Consider the following 17,366-nt stretch of genomic DNA (forward strand, 5'->3'; position numbering starts at 1 on the left):
ATTTTCTTTACTCTTCTGCTCCCATGACACCGCCCTTATAAGCCTGGTCTCAGTCCAGGTGTGCCCACATATGTATACCCACACAGCACTCCAGGTGTCCGCCATTAGGCATGCATGTAGGACTGCAGGGATCCATCATCAATGCTAATGGTGGGAGGGCAGAAAAGCCTGATAAGCACTTACCCTACAGGGACTCAGTTGGAAGGCTACCCAAGAATCTCACAGAGGCAAAGTGCATAGGGGTGCTCAGTGCTTTCTGTCTTTCTCCACAAGCAGCTGTGTTGGATTGAGGTAAACTGCGCGCATTATCCAGGTTTCAGATGTGCCTCATTGAGAATCAACATGTGATGATACTGCTTTTAAATTCACCATACAACATCCAGTTCTGTCCTTCCCCACACCGCTGTCCCCTTTTCTGGACTTCCCCATCCTCTCCTCCCTTCCCTTCTGTGACTACTAATGGGTCTTATAGTCTACAAGTTTATTTTTGCTTTATTTAATACATCTGTTTGTTTTCTCTCATACTGCATGAGTGAAATCATACAGTGTCATTCTCTGACTTATTTCACTCAGCATGATCCCCTCTAACTCCATCCATGTCATGCTTGGCAGGAGTTTATATTTCTTATAGCTGCATAGTATTCCATTGTGCACAGATGTTATTCTTAGTTGATGGGCACATGTAGGGGACAGGAACGACACTGAGCAGGTTTTCTAGGATCCCATGCAGACCGGGTAAAGGAGGAATCGGAGTCCTCAGTGGTTTTGCAGGGTTTTTATTGGGGTTCACCAGGCATATGGCAGGCAGGGGTGCTGGGGGGCCGGGAGGCTGGCAGTCCTCCCAGCCCCCAGAAAGTCTTCACTCTCTGGGCTCTTTGGCTTCTCTTTCGGCTGCTGCGTCTGCTTCTTTGCTTCTCTCTTGGCTTCTCTTCAGCTTCTCTTTCAGCTTCTGCTGCTGCTGGCGTCCCCGTGACGCCGCCCTTAAAAGCTCAGTCTTAGCCCAGGTGAACCCCATCTACCTATGCCCACACCCCACTCCAGGTGCCCGCCATCAGGCATGCATTCAGGACCGCAAGGATCCATCATCTATCCTGATGGCGGGAGGGCAGAAAAGCCTGATACCTTTTACCTTACCCTACAGCACATAAGTTGTTTGAAGCTCTGGGCTATAATGTTGCAATAAACGGGGGTACATTTATTTATTCAGGACTGATTTTTTGTATTTGGGGGGGTCAATACCCAGAAATGATCTACAAGCATTTTGTTGTGAAACCAATTGGCTGTAAGGCAACTTTGCTGTAAGAGAAAAAGCAAAATACATGTGGGACAGTCAAAATCATGAAATGTGACTATTTTCATGTGTGTGCAGATTCAGGCAATATTTTGCAAAGAACAGCTTTTCTCTTGTGGATTTTACCTATGTGCTTGTCCTCCAAGTTATTTGCTTGTTCTTTTGGGGGTATTTTTCAGTGATCACACTTAACCGAAATTGGAGAGGCAAAGCCAATGGCTAGCTACTGCCCTGGAAAACATCACAGGTTGGTTTCTCATACTGCACAGAGAAACGAGACCCGTTGCAGCTGGTGCGTTCTGTCTCTTTTACGGCAGTTACAGTCAAGTGCGCTGACATTTGCAGCAGGGAAGTTTTGCTGCCAGTCCTGCCTGCGGCTGTGTACCCCTGGCGTGTGGACATGGGAAGAGGGAAGACGTATTATGTCTTTTGCACCTCTCCAGGGTCTATTCCTTTTGTGTCTTGTCCTGCTGACTTCCTTTTCCTCTCTCTTCAAACCTTGCTTTCTCTCTGATCTGGTGAGCACAGATTTGAGACCTGGATTGGAAAAGGGGAACTATGTGCCCACAAACGTGATAGCAGAAAATGAGGCAAATGCCTTGGGGGCAGTGTCTTGTCTCTTGTTGCTACAAAGACAGTGAACTTTCATAGACTCATTTTTCAAGTTTGTTCTATCTAGTTTTGTATTGTTATAATAAAGACCTAGCAACTGGTTTATGTGGGTAAAGGTACATCTCAGTTTTCCTTTGAAGGATGGGGAAAAAGTAGAGAATATATTTCATTAGTCTGCCAGTGGAAAATGAAACCAAAGGTCACTTATGAAATACACTTCCTCCAGATTATTCTTGTGTACCCAGGGGCGACGTAAAACAAAACTATTTGGATGGTTTGTCTTGGCATTGAAATCATGCTTGTTGTATCCAGGCAGCTGGTAAACTCTGTACCAGAGCCGAGGGTGGTTTTTTCACTGGGCAAAAGAGGATAAACAGATGTAAGATAAATATCTTTTTCTGGCTTGGCTTTTAGGAAGCTCCTGCTGACGGTGTTTTCTTAAGTGATGTAGCCAGTGCCTCAACAGCAGACCGTAGCCAGGAACCCACATTGTCAAGAACCCACAAGGATCACGATTCTGTGACAGGCCCTGTTGCGTCAAAGCTCTAGAATTGGTGCTTAAATAGTCAGAAGAGTGCAGTTCCTACAGAAGGAAAACCACAGAATGACTTGAAGGGTTGTCCTGAAACATGGTTCTGGAATTTTCTTTCTTGTTTATCCTTATGAATAATGGAGTAGCACGGTCTGTTGATCAGGCGCCTGGGTAGTCTCTGGAGTCAGAAGGACTGGGTTCAAGTCTCACTCCAAAAACAGGAATAGTGGAAATACTGTCCCCTGAGGTAGCTATGAGATTTGAATGCTATTAAGTCTGGTCTGGAAATAGTTCAGCTGAGACGCAGAATGACTTGAATTACCCAGCAGACATCCGTTGATGTCATCATTCTTATTACTTGGTGTTCCTCAAGGGGTTGCAGTTTTATGGAATTGGGCATGGGATGACAGCCTATCAGGCCAGAGAAGCCTGCTGATGAATGCTTCTGTGGTGCTATTTGCAGTGTCTTGAGAGTTTTGGGTTATTTTTCCTTTGCTCTGCCACAGGGAAGGAAAGGGAAGTGCCATGGAGCGCTTACTAGGAACTAGATAAATTAGTACACTGAACCATCAGGATGTGTCTGTGAAGCAGTTCTTTTTGCTACACTTACATGTGTGATGGGTGAGGCTTGAGGAGGCTGTACTACACAACCTCACAACTCACACAGCCAGAAAGTGGAAGATCCAGGATTTGAACCCAGACTCACCCAATTCCAGGCTGCGGGCTGCCCCAGGTTCTAGCGCCCACGCTGTCTTTCTTCCTCACTGCAGGCCTCCCGTGGACGCGGAGGCCATTGTCCTAACCCTGTTCTCGCCTCGTCCCGTGGGTCCTGATTGGCTGTGGCAGCTGCTGGCACTGACCACGAGCTCTGCTCTTGCCCACATCATCATCTGCGCTAAGTGGGGGTATCTTGGGCCCAGCATTCTTCAGAAGGACTGTCTTCCCTTAAAGTAAAGTGACATGTGTCACCCTGCATCTCAGAGCAGCCCTCAGACATGCTTTTGAAGGGCTGAAATGTGACAGCCAGCTGACTGAGAATGAGCCCTGATTCTGTCTGAAGGGCTTCTGCTGGCTGTGTCTGCTCCTCGGTGAGAACAGCTTCATGGGGACCGTTCCTGGGAGCTGGATTTTTTTTTTTTTTGCAAGGTCACAATTTCTGGGCTTTTGACCAGAACTTGGCAAAGTGGCCATGCGTCTATCCTGGCATTTGCTGCAGGCAGCTATCTCCGTGGCTGGTCACCAGCAATCCTTAGTTTCTTTTTAAAAAAATGAGGCAGTTAATTTAAGTAGGAGGAAAAGGCAGCTGCGTGAAGTGTGGCTCCTGTTGAAATGAAGGGCCTGTGACCGTCCTTTCTGTGAATACTGTGCAGTCCTTAACTGGCATGTGCTGTCCCTTCCACAGTCACACCCCCGTGAACTGTTCCAGAGGCTGCTTACTCTGTTTTTTTCTGAAAAGTTAAAAAAGTATAAGAATGTGGACAAATAGAACAAGCACCCATATTCCTACTGCCCCAGGAAGAAGACCATACACTTGGAATTCTCCCAGAGTCCTCCAGAAGGGGCCGAGCTGCAGCTATAGCTCATATCGCCTTTGGTTAAGTTTTTGAAAAATCCCATTTCTTTGCCCTCTTCTCCAGGGCTCAGCTCCGATGGGCTGGGTGTGTAGACTCCACTCTTGGCTGCTGTTTGGAGTCGGCCTGTCTTTTCTGAATTGTCCAGGAAACTGCGTCAAGCCCGGGTTAATCAGGACATACAATCAGTTCTCCCGCAGACAATGGATGGAAGTGGAACAAAATGGACCTTAGAACGTGCCTGGTTTCACCCTTTCTTAATCTCCAAAGTCTTTCAGACGTGGCGTGACCAGTGTCACTGGCTCTCGCTGCCCAAGGGCCCAGTGACGGGGCCGCCCTGAGTCCTTGGCTTGTCCCACGTGCCTCGTTTCCCTCAGTGTCTCCCTGGGAGGGTGACAGGGAAGCAGTTTCTAGACTACTCACTGGGGGCCCTAACAACACCCACCTCCAGGCTGTGCCAGCGCACAGATTCTCACTCTCATGCTGGACACCCCTGTCCTGGCCTGTCCTGCTGCCTGTCCACCCTTCCAAAGTCAGCCATGGTATGCCCGAGACCTGCCTTAGTGAGTCCCCTACCCCTGCTTATCTATAATGAAGGCACTGTTAAGCAGAAGCACACAAAACAAGGCTGGGTGTTGATGGGTTGACCAAAAAATGTCGTGATCAGAGACTGGGAGGAACTCACCCTACCTCTCCCCTGGCAGCTGAGGGCCCACATTCATTAACTCAGCATTCTTGGAACTTTGGAGAGCATTATTCCCACAAACTCGTCAAGATTGTGCTGGTGTCTGTGACTGTGAGACCCTGCTAGGCGAGTTGGAAATCTACAGGGCCAAGCGGCATTTGTGAGGTGCAGCCTTCTGAGGGGGTGTTTCTCCTGGTTCTGCACTGGCTCAGCCTGGTTCTGCATTGGATGAGATTGCGGTTGTGATAGGATGGGTTGTGAATGGTGACTCATTCTTCACCAGTGTGAAGAGGCCAGTGGGTCGCGGCAGAAACCAAGAGTGGTGGAAAACTCAAGCGCCCACAAAGAGAGGCACCCAGCCAGGGTCTGACAGTGTTCATGTGGAATTAGCAAGCGCCCTGAGGTCCAGGGAATCACTGACATCCCTGGATGACTTAAAGTGGCTGTGACTAAAACGCCGTCTGGAGACTGGAGGTTCTGTGTTTGCTGGAAACCTCGTGTCACTGTTTCAGCTCTAAAAAGAAAAACAAAATGGAAATTCAAATTACCAGCTACTGAACTCCAAAGTAAAAGGAAATTAAGTAAAACTAAGCTTCACAAAAAATTCATAATGGTGGAGCAACAGGAACAGCATGGGGCACGTGACATGTCATGGAAGGCCAGTTCTTTAGCTCTTTCCATGATGGGACACAGGATGCTTCTGTTTTCCTCTTTGATTTATTAAATGCTCAGAATAATTTATAATCTTCCAGCTCATGATGCAGACTGCTCATCTGCTCAGGGTAGCCCAGAGGTGGACACTGTGAGGGAGACTACAAAGTCAGGCCAGGGGTCTTCCTATGAAAATAGGTCGTGTCTCCTGCAGCCACATAAAGTCAGGCCTCCCGCTCCTCAGGCCAGCACAGGCTGTTGCCGGGAGAGGTCTGCTCTGTGGGGTCCTGGGGTTTCATCCCCCCCGCGTGCTTCTTATTCCTCTTTCCCATGGATGCTAGGCCTGTGGTGCAGTGGGAAGATGGGATCATGTCCTGTGTCAGGCAGGCTTGCATCAGGCTCCCAGCAGAGAGCGTCTGGCTGCTTGGTGAAGCAGTAGAGGTCAGAATGTCACACACTCAGTGGGTCAGATGTGTCACACATTCAGTGGGTCAAAGAGAGAGCTTGGTCATTCTCCTGATATGAGGGATGATGGCTCAAGCCCTCATCTTTTTTTTTTAAGATTTATTTTATTTATACAAGAACCGGGGTATAGGCCAGATCCGCGGGAGTGTGAGAGGATTCATCAGAGACAGAGTGGGGAACAGAACAGGCAGATTGACAAAATACACTGTTGAGGGGAGCAGTGGGCGAGACAGGAGAGGTCTGCTGAGCCATGTGGGTTGCTCCGAGGCTGGTGGGGATCAAACCAGCACTGCAGAGGCTGCCAACAGTTTCACAGTGCTGTGCTCAACCGCCTGCACCACCAGGGAGGCCCGTCAAGCCCTTGTCTTAGAAGCAAGTCACATGCCTTTTCCCCAGTCAGGTGCTGGATGGGTGGCTTCAAGGAAATGTCAGGGGCAGTTTCATGTTCTGTGGAAATTGACATTAAAAACCCTAGGCTTTGTGTTGTCAAAGCGAAGAAATAGGAAGCCTCTCAAGATACACAGTGGAGCCAGCAGAGCAATATTGAGCTAGGCGGAAAAAGCAGGAGGATATAGAGGACTGCTGGCAAAAGGACCAGGCTGGCTGCTCGGGGCACAGGGTCAAATGGAGAAGTCACTCATGGGGGGCGGGGAGAGGCAAGGCACGGGATGGGGGGCAGGGTGGAGGGGGGAGGGCTCATGGCACAGGGGTGCAGGGGGCAAGGGATGGGGGCAGGGCGCAAGGCGTGGGGCAGACAGAAAGTCTGCTCACACTGAAGAGGGCGTGGCTGTGAGTTTGGGGGTGGGAAGCATGTCCCCCCATGTTCCTCTGGAAGCAGGAGAGATGGGGGAGCATGGAGACTTGGCCGCCTCTCTTTCACCAACAAAGGCTGTCAGCCTCCAACTTGCAGGGTGAAGTTTGGGGAAATAAGTACAACTTCCTTGAGAGCAAGGATTTCCTTGATTATGGCTTTTCTGATGGTGAGTCAGTGGGATGAGGGGGCCCTGACCTGGGAGACTGGCACTAGCCAGAATGACCCTTGCAGAGCCCAGAAGGTGGGACGGAGATGGTGCTGTTGGCGCCTGGCCAGCTGTGTAACCTCTCCAGGCTTTTGTGTTCACAGGTACAAGATGGGTCATCACAGCGACCCTCTCTCTTCATCAGAGTGCCAGGATGGTTAAACCAGCTAGTGCCTAGAGGAGGCACACGGTGGACTCTGAAAGTGCTCATGGGCACTGTCACCTTTGTCCTGTGCCCACCATGTGCCTTCTCTTGTTGAGTAAGAGGCTTGAGCTGTAGTTACTGCATTTATGCCTCAAACAACAGGTCCAACTTGCTTTCACTCTACATTTTTTCACATGAGGAAATTGAGTTCAGATGAAAGAACTTGTCCAAACTAACAGGTGTTGCCCAGGGATTTGGCAACTGAACAAGCTCTTTCTTGACGAAGTACAGGTTGACTGCAGTGTCGTGCAGCAGCTGTGAGAGCAGATTCTGAGCAGTCTTGGGATTTGGCAGCTGGGCATAGAGCCTGAGGATGGTTCTGGAAACCCTTGGTTGTACCAGAGTGCTTGAGCACATTGCTCTTACCTGAGACCCCTTGGATGGTGACACACTGACCAGACCCCTCAGTGTGCTCTGGGTGGGTTGCTGTGTCCTGCAACCTCATCTTCAGCAAGTGTATGGGTGTGGAGTGTTCCCAAAACAACGAGGGGTTCTCAGAGACCAGCAACTCCATCTAGCTGAGGTTGGCATCAGCTTCCACAGTTTAAGGTCTTACGTCTCCCAAGACCCTCTTCCACTTCAGGAGCTGGTCACAAGCCCGTGCTTCTGACCAACCAGCTACTTGGTCAGGGCTCCCAAGCACCCCACCTCAGACTTCAGGCGCACATCACAAGCCCCAGGTTGTCACCTGAACTGCTGTCTGGATGCCTGTAAATCAGGTTCCCAGGACCCCTCCTCAGGTTTGACTAATTGCTAGAACAGCTCCGAACTTGGTTACTTATCAGATCATCCATTCATTACAAAGGATGAATCAGTGAGGGGGTGGGAGGAAAGATGGGGCCTTCGAGGCCCTGTTCAGGAGTGCCGCTCCCCCAGATCTGCACACACCAGCTGGGATCTCTCCCAGGTCCTTTCTCCTTCAGCTTTTCTGGAGGCCTCATACATTGTCATGGGTGATGACTCACTGGCTGCTGTTACCTGGGCCCCACCTTCAGCTCCTCTCCCCTCCCAGGAAGTCAGGAGTAGATCTGAAAGTCCCACAGTGTGTGTGTGTGTGTGTGTGTGTGTGTGTGTGTGTGTGTGTGTGTGTGTGTGGTGTTTTCCAAGAATTACCTGTACGGCAAGAGACCCACAATGCTCCCAACACTTCGAAAATGCCCAGGACAGCTGAGCCAGAGAGTATGAAGAAGACCAAATACATATGAGACGTGCATCCACATGACATCCTTTAAATGGCAACATTGCAGGCTGATTATGAGAACCCAGAAGGTTTTGTTCCTTGCTTTGAGCTACACATTGCAAAATGTGTTTGTGTTGAATACCTGCAGGACTCTCTGAGGTCCAGTCTCCGGGGGTTGGGGGGGGGAAAGGAAGATCCTTTGAGGAGGAGGGATGTACTCCTTAAATGCTGCAAAAAGCAGATTTCAGAATCAGCCTCACTTCTCACTCCTTTCTCCAAACGTCCCTCGGCAGTACATGAGATCTGTTCCTGTGTCGCGCGCTGAGGAGACGAGACTTGTAAGGAGACCTGGGGTCTCCTCATGCCCGAAGACCTTCCTGTCTTTTGTCTTCAGAGGACTGAATGTGGCTATTTTAAATTGTATTTCTTTGCATAAAATGGGGACATATAAATATTTTGTAGGAGGCTTTACTCCCCTTTGGCACAATATTAAGTTGAATTTCTCAGTGTGGTTCCTGCCTTATTGATGCCCCAAATAATTTTGTGACATTGTATAGTAAGATGCGGGAGCACGTGAGTCATTATTACCCTGTTTACGGTTCTTCTCTTCAATGTGCACAATTTGTTTTAATATGGAACAGCTGGAGAACAGTCAGGTGACACCTCTGTTGGCATCGAGAAATAACGAAATCCTCCCCGAGCTGATACTGGTGCCCCCACCACAGAGGCAGCGCTAGCACCCTCGGGCGACATTCCCTGGGCTGGCTCTAGATGTGGAATCTCTGCTTGCTTGCCCCCAGGCTGGGTTTGTTTTAAAGGACAAGTGGAAGGCATGATCACATGGCCTCCTCTCTAGGTACGGGATTATTTTATTGAAATTGTGGACAGATGTGGAAGTTTTGCAAAGCATCCGAGCCCAAAATGATAAGTGGTCTCTGTTACTAATAGTATTTCTAACGGGACCCATCTGCCTCTTCTGTGAAGAAATGTGGCTGTTCTCCACAAAACACATATTGGAAAAGCTGCTTCAGAATGTGTTTATGGGGTGACTCGGGGAGGAGTGGGGTTGAGTGGCACCGGCCACCTGCTCTGAGAGACAAGGGTGTTCTGTATTTGGTTTTAAAATTGCATTTACCCACATAAATGTTTTCAGTGTTTTGAATTTGTCAGTAAGAGTAAGTGGATTTAGGAGGAGATAATGATACCTTGTGTTTCAGTGATAGCTCCCCTTCATGGACCCTCCCCCGCCGCCCCAACACTGATGGGCCCTTCATGGCTTCTCCCCACCCCACTTCTAGTCCTTTCAGGAGAACATGCCACACATCAACGGTCTCTTTCCCATGCACCTGGAAAGCACTCGATACAGAGGAAAGGGAAAGCTGAATGCAGAGAGTGAGGACATTCTCCCATCCAGATGGGCATTGGGCACTGGGCCAGGTCCACAAAGTTTGCCATGAGGCTGGGGTCTTATTCTTAGTTGTAGAATCATATGTGGCACAGAAATGAATGGGCCACCACCCCTGCAAGAAGGAAGCCCCAGTCAAGCTAGTCAAGCTAGGGGGCCTTGTTCAGCAAGGCAGGACAGGGACCCTGGGCTGGCGTGGTGCCCAGGCTGGAAGAGTGGAGTTCTTGTTATCAGGCTGGGCCAGAGAACAAGAGGGGTGGAAATTTATTCAGACCCAGAAGGGTAGAATCTTGCAGAAAGGGTCTCTTGGGACTCACAAGATGACACGTCCATGTGGAGCAGCCTGGCCGGGAGGATGCCACATAGCACCCTGACCTCCCTTTCCATCCTCCCATCTCCCTCTAGTCTCCTATCACTCAGTGCACCAGTGACATTAACTTGGACGGCTGAGGACATGGGTGCACAGTACCGACTCTGCAGAGGCTTCTGCTTAGAAAAAAAGAGTGGAGCAGGGTGGAAGGACAGTCCCAAGGGGAAACAGGAGACAGGTGGCAAATGTAGATCAAATTCTCTGCCAGTAAGAGAACCTGGGCTGGCGGGGAGACTGAGGCACACACTGGCACACATGGCCAGGCCCCTGTGCCCCTGCTTAGTCATGCTGGGGAGCTGGAACACCAAGGACAGGATTCTCACTAGGATGGAAAGGAGCTAAAGGTTTGTGGGAGGCAGGGCTGGAGTTTGAAAGAGGAATAGTTTTCTGGTGGAAGAGTTGGCTGCTGTCAGGGAGGAATTGATGGGGCTCTCACAGTTGGCCTAGGAATTCTCTTGCACATAAACCATTTCTCAGAAAAGCAGTATCAGAGAATCCAATGGGGGTGAATCAAGTCCAAAACAAAGGCACTCAGAGGCTTGAACACTGTCCACATCATTGAAAGTGGCTGAGTTCTCCATTGTCCGGGGTAGCCCAGTGGCTACTCCTCCTTCACAGATTGCAGCTTCAGCTTTGTGCCATTTCTCCCACTCTATTAATAAAGAGTTTGTGGTGCTCATGCATGATGGGGAGCAGAGCCCCTGCTCCTACCCATATTTGCCTAGTGCTGGCCCCACTGCTTGGGAATAGGTTCTTGCTCATCCTCAGTGGAAAGCCTGGTCCTGGTGCATGTTCTCTGTAGTGAGTATGGAACTCAGCTTGTTTAAGCCAGGTGTGCCTGCTGACTTTTAGCTGGAGGGTATTAATAGCAGCTAAAATCAAGAAAGAACATTTTAGGTGAGCAGTGCCGTATGCAAAGTGCATAGAATCTGATCTGCAGGGATGATTTACAAGCAATTGGCAGTGGTTGGATCTACCAGAGTCCATTAGAAGCTGTAAATGTGGCCCCCTGCCTGTAATTCAGCACATGTTTTATAGTTTCCCAGCTTGTATAATTAGGCGAGGAGAAGAAATAACATGCACAAAAATTACAGAAAGAGTTTACATTTTGAAATAATCCCAAACTCACCCCTATGCAAATATTAAAAGCGCTTCTGGATTTTCTGACTGCAGAGTTACAAGAGATTCACAGAGGTGCACTTTGGGATTTTTTGTGGGTGGGGTGGTAATGTGATCTCTGCAGTGGCTGTCCTAGGCATGGTGGGGGCTTCCTGGGTAGCCACACCTCTGAGCTCTGTGGCGAACAAGGAAACTGGAGGATGCAGCAGGGCCAAGACAGTCAGGGACCTCATGCTGACCCAGAAGTTTCTATTCTCTGAAGACACAAAGGGGCCACTATGTGGAGGGTCAAGCACATCAAACAACCCTTACTTACAAGCTGAGGCCTATATAGGCAGACTTTCATGGTAGGTAAATGATTTTTCTGATGTTTCCTCTTCAAATCATTGTAAGTGAAACGAGTATGAAAATAATTGCTGAAGTTTAGGCAGTGTTGATTTTATGCCAGATATCACACCCAGCACTTTCCCTACGTGTATTTCTTCAATCTTCTCAAGAACCTGTGAGGTGGGCACTGTGATGACCTTGCAGCGGGAAGTGGAGAGGCGGAGGTCTGAAGGCAATGCCTGGGTGCACTGCTGGGGAGCAGGGGGGTGGGGTGGACCCTCAACTCAGGCAGTGCTGCAAGTCTTCTGGCTGGGCGAGGTCAGCGGAGGGCAGGGGCCACTTTTCTAGCCTCACCCTGCAGGGCCCTTGGGGTCTTGGGTCCAGTTGGGCCTGGTTCGGTAGTTTCTAGGCTTGCGTTTCTACCAAGGCTGCTGTCTGCCGTGGGGAACCAGGGTGAGGCCAGGCTAGAAAATTGGAGCCCAGGCCTGCGGCTAAGGCTCAGGTGCTGGGCCTCTTCCTGGTGAGTGACATGAGCAGGTTGGGGGAGGTTTGGGTCCAGCCCAGTGGGCCCGTTACTGATTTCCAGGGAGGGGGACCACCCTGAGCTGTCACAGGGAAGTTCCCTGGCTAGGAGGATCTGGGACTCTGAGATGAAGCCCCCTTGCTGAGGGTGGAGTTCCGGTGCCTGAGCTGGGGCCCGGAATGGACAGAAGGAGAGATGGCCGACTCTGCTGTCTTGTGTGGACTCCCAGGCTCGTTTCCTGTGATGTGGGGTTGGGGCAGGACTTGAGTGAGCCCAAGGCTCTCGGTGGCACAGGCATCACTGTGAAGAAGGCTCATCGGGAAGTGAGGTGCCTCTTGTCAAAGGGTTTCTGCTGTTGGACACTCAGAGGAGACCCAGCTGGGGGAGCCAGTTCTCTGTGGCCAGCTCGTCATTTTCAAATTGCTTCTGCTTTTGTGATAGCTGTGAGGACCGAATAGAAAGGGATGAGCCCTGCTATAGCTGAAGCTTCAAAGAAAGTTTCACTGTGAAGACCCGCCCCCACCCCCAGCCCCGCTCTGTGCCTGTGGGTCAGACTCCATGTCCGGGTGGTCCTACTCCCTCTTCATGACACAGATCTCAGATTTGTTTCTCGCCATCAGTCTGGTCATGCTAGCGAGCTCGCCTTCTTCCTTCAGCTCTGATCTCTTGGTGCCGTTGCGCTCGCTCCAGAACATGTGCGAAGAATTCTCCAGCTGCAGAGCTTCTGTGCCACGTGTCCCGCTTTTCTTGTGGTCTGGTGACATTAACTGCCTTTCATAAGGCCCTCTCGCTCCCCGGGCTGGAGAGGTTGGGCAGTTCCCTGCTGTGCTCAGGGGTGCCCTGCAAGCTCTGGGAAGGGGGCTGGCTGTGCTCCTCCATGTCCGTGTCATCCTCTCTTAATCGTGTCCAGGGCCGCTCACGCCACGCAGATGTCAGCGCAGCACAACGGGCGAGCTCTGTTCACGTCCCAGGCAGAAGCGAGTCTTCCCGTCTGCGGCGTGGCCTCTGGATTGGGCGTTTTGAGCGGCTGGGCCTTCTCATTTTTCCAGACTTGTGCTTGAGGATGTTTTCACTCTGTGCCTTTCCAACTCAGTGATTATTCCAGCCTGGGTCTCCCTAGCACTTAACCGGGGTGGGGTTTGAGGGCTGTCCAAGGATGAAAGGTGTGGAGCGTCAGGAATTGTAAAGCTTGCGATGGGTGTGGTGAGAGAGGACGATGGTTCCCAGATGCCTGAGGAGAAGCACGGTTGGTCTGTATTTCTGTTCAGGTGTCTTTCTTGGTTATGTGTGCCGTTCCACCTTGGGTTGAAGATCTGGGATAGAGGAGAGAGTACTTTAAAAAATCTACATATCTAGGAAAGGACCACTGTGGGGTTCTCTTAAGATCGGTGGATGTTGTTGAGCAGCAGATTTTGTACTAAAATATCCCTTCTCATTCTGAAGGCAGCTTTCGCATTAACTGCTGTTGAATTACAGTCAAAATATTAAAAACACATCTTGGGCATGCAAGGCTGGGCAGTTGCACCAGTTAGGCTGCTTCTCTTGTCCCAGGCCTCCCATCCTGCGTCTGCCCCATCCAGGCTCCCCAGGCTGGCCTGGTTGGGGGTGCCCCCTGAATGGCCCTGTGCTTCCCAGGGTGTGCTGTCTGCATCCCAGGCTCTGTGGTGCCTTTCATCCTCCTTGTGTCTCCCTCTGCCCACTAACCTGTTATTTGGACTCAGGTTCCCTACTTGAAAGTTCACCAACGTGTTTATACACGAGTGTGTGCCCTGAATTTGAATCTTTGATTTAAAAAATGAGGACCCGGGCCTTCCCTGGTGGCGCAGCGGTTGAGCGCTGAGTTGCAAGCCTGCCTGCAGCCTCTGCAGGGCCATTTCGATCCCCGGCCACCGGCGAGGGTCCCACAAAAAAAAAAAAAAAAAAAATGAGGACCCAGGTATATTGTTCTCCTTCCCCAAAGCCAATTCCAGTGCAGTTCTGACACCTTTGAAATGGCTTCATGAGACGTGGAATATACTTTCACACAATGGGCTGTTGAAACACGGCCAATGAACATCTTTCTAGAAATGAGAAACATTTAATATTTGAACACCTTGTCTTCACAGGGCATTCAATTAATGAAGGTTTCTGAGGACATAATCATTTTGTAATACCTTGGAATTTATCTGGATGGAGCCTGTCGTAAATAAGATTATTTACTACTAGTCTTTTAATTCTGCTTTTATTACCCGGTAATCTTTTGCTTTAAAATGAGATGGTATTACGGAGCAGCCCCGATATAAAAACGGGTTGCCTGGCTGTGGGTCCTCACCCGCGCACTTTAAAGGGACTTATTAATATTCCACTACAGGCACACACAAAAGGTTAATAAAAGGTTTATTTACAAGGGAAAGGGAAATGAGGAAATGTACAACTCAGGTAGAAAATAGGGAAATAAAGTCTTTAATGCGTCCTACCCGATCCGCCGACCCGGAAACCCAAAGGCACTCTCAGAGCTTGCCGAGCGCTGCGAGCTGGTGGAGAGCCAAAATGGGGGACCCCTCCAAAGCCTATGTGTCTGGTTTTATACCAAACCTGGCTGCTTAACTCCACCCTCAGGTTCCAGCAACCTTCCCTTTGGTGGTGATGGGATTTGTCTTTCCCAAGGTCCTGATGGCTTTGGTCTGGAGTGAGGGTGGGGTCCACAAAGCCTGTATGGAATTAGCTTTAGGACATCCTTTTCCCCCTAACAAAAGGACAATGCTTAGAACTGGGCAGAGAAAGAGTTTGCCTTATATGGGTTTTTAATTTTTTATAGATTCTTAGATTATTTCTAATTGAAAAAGCCATCTATAGCATTTTAGTCTATGTACTTTCATGAATTTTTATGTATTAATTTTTGACTTTAAATTTTTGCTTCGAGTATTTAATATAGAGTAGAAGTTGTAAATAGATGTGTGATAGAGTTGACAGGGTAGAGATGGAATTCTAGACACCTCTGTGCCATGCCCCTTCCCCAGCCCAGCCTTCCACTTTCATCCTTTAGTTTTATGTTTATTTCCCCCTTCTTGCTTTTTATGGTTTTAGACAAATTTTGTATCCCTTAAACATATGCATTTTAGTTTTCCATGTTTTTGAAATATTTGTCAATCAAATCATCATTCTGTAGGTATTATTTTTATTTTATTTTTTTATTTATACAAGAGCTGGGGTACAGGCCAGAGGTGTGGGAGGGTAAGAGAATTCACCAGAGACAGAGTGGGGAGCAGAACAGGCAGATGGACCGAAAACACTGCTGAGGGGAGCAGCAGGTGAGACAGAAGAGGTCTGCCATGCCATGTGAGTATCTCCCTGGCCGTCCGGGAATCGAACCTGCACTGCAGAGGCTGTGGACAGCTTCACAGTACTGTGCTCAACCCACTGTGCCACCGGGGAGGCCATGGAGGACACTTGACGGTCGCTGGGGATCGTACCGGTGCTGCAGAGGCTGCGGGCATCTTCGCAGCCCGGCACTCAACCGCTGTGCCATCAGGGGAGGCCCTCTGCTACGTAATTGTTTTTAGTTTTAGTTGGTTTCCTTCAGTGATGCTATAGAACATTTTATTTTAAGAGCCACCATTAAGTACCCATAATGCTACCTGTAGACATTGACTTCCACTGTTTTGCTACTAAAACTAGTCCTGCCACAAATGGTTTTTACAGGCTTATTGATGAAATTTACAAGTTTCTCTAATATTCTTAGGATTGACGTTTCTGAGTCTTAGAGCTTGGACACCATCAACATTATTGGATGAATCAGTTTTTTCCCAAGGTCATTATATTATGTTCAAATACTTGTCTCTCTGTGACTGTTAATGAGATGTGGCATGTTTTTATACTATTGGCCATAGGGGTTTCCTTTTTATGCAATGCCTGTTTTCAGTCTATGCTCCTTTTCCAGTTAGGTCGTTCTTCTGAACTGACTTGTGTCTTCCCAAAATTCATATGCTGAAGTCCTCACCTTCAGTGCTTCAAATTGGGGCTGTCCCTAGAAATAAAGTGTTAAAACAGGTGTTAACATGTGCTTGTTAGAGTAGAGTACATGTGCTAGTGTAACTATGTAATAAGAAGAGGAAATTGACAGACAGGTAGGGAAGCCCATGTGAGGACACAGGGAGAAGAGGAAGCCAAGGAGGGGGCCTCAGAGGACCCCAACTTCTTGATCTTGAACTTCCAGTGCCCAGACTAGGAAAAGGTAGATACCTTTTGTTTAAACAACTTAGTCAGTGGTGCTTTGTTTTGACCACTCAAGACACTAAAGGAGTTAGTAATTTTAAGAACTTCCATCCTGCTTTGCACTCGCTGTGTCGTATTTCAGAAGTCACTCTCCATTCCAAAATCATGGCAATATCCTCCTATATGTTTCACTTCTAAAATATTTCAATTTTGCTTTTCATATTTAAGTCTTTAAAGAACCACAAATCATTTTTACATGTATATCGAGTGACCTGGGGGTGCAGTTGTTCTCTCACTTTATGACAAAACAATGATCAGAATATGACTTAGAAAAAAAAGTTTAGCCTTTCCCCAGTGAAATTTCCATTTATCCATGAACCTGTTTTTACTTTCCCTGTGCTACTACCCCGTGGTTTAGCATATATAGCCATATAATAATTCTTGATATTTGCTACAAAAACTCTTCATAGCAAGTTTATATTTTCTGTGGTTTTGTAGCTATTCTTGGATTTTAACTGTTCTAAAGACATAAGATTTTTGTGAAAATCACATTGAATTTATCAATTGATTTCAGGAGACTTGATGTCATTAGAATATTCTTTCTGCCACTGTAGTTAATATAGGCTGTGACTTGTGCTGTTGGGTTCTATTTTGGTTTTTTTCTTAAATAAAATTTTATTGAGGTGACACTGGTTTGTAATATTATATAAATGTCAGATGTATGGCATTATACTTCAGCATCTGCGTACACTTTATCACCATCACCACCGAAAGCCTAGTTTCTATCCACCACCATTAAATCGTCCCTTACCTGACTTACCCGCCCTTCCCCCTATTCTCTAAATTCAATTGTTTCTTTTGTTTTGCTTACTCCTTTGCTTTGCTGCTGTATCTTCTGCCCCAGTGTAATCATCTAGTATTTGTCCTTTTCCTTTCTTTCACTTAGCACAACACCTTACAGGTCCACCCATGCTGCACTGGCAGAATTTCATCTTTTTAGAGCTGATACTATTCCGTGTACTCTGTCAGTGGCTCTTGGAATAGGTGCATACCTGAAGCGACAGTCCCGTTCTGGTGACTCGGCAGGCAGTCAGTTGCTTGGGAACGAATCCCAGCTGTGTGCTCCGGCTACTCACAAGGTGTTCCAGGGTCTGCATTGTCCTGATGTCTTTTGAGGCATTCTATGCCTCGAGCTCCTTGTTCCATAGATAAAGTGC

Source organism: Talpa europaea (genome assembly GCF_964194135.1).
Source record: "Talpa europaea genome assembly, chromosome: 15".
Taxonomy (NCBI): domain Eukaryota; kingdom Metazoa; phylum Chordata; class Mammalia; order Eulipotyphla; family Talpidae; genus Talpa; species Talpa europaea.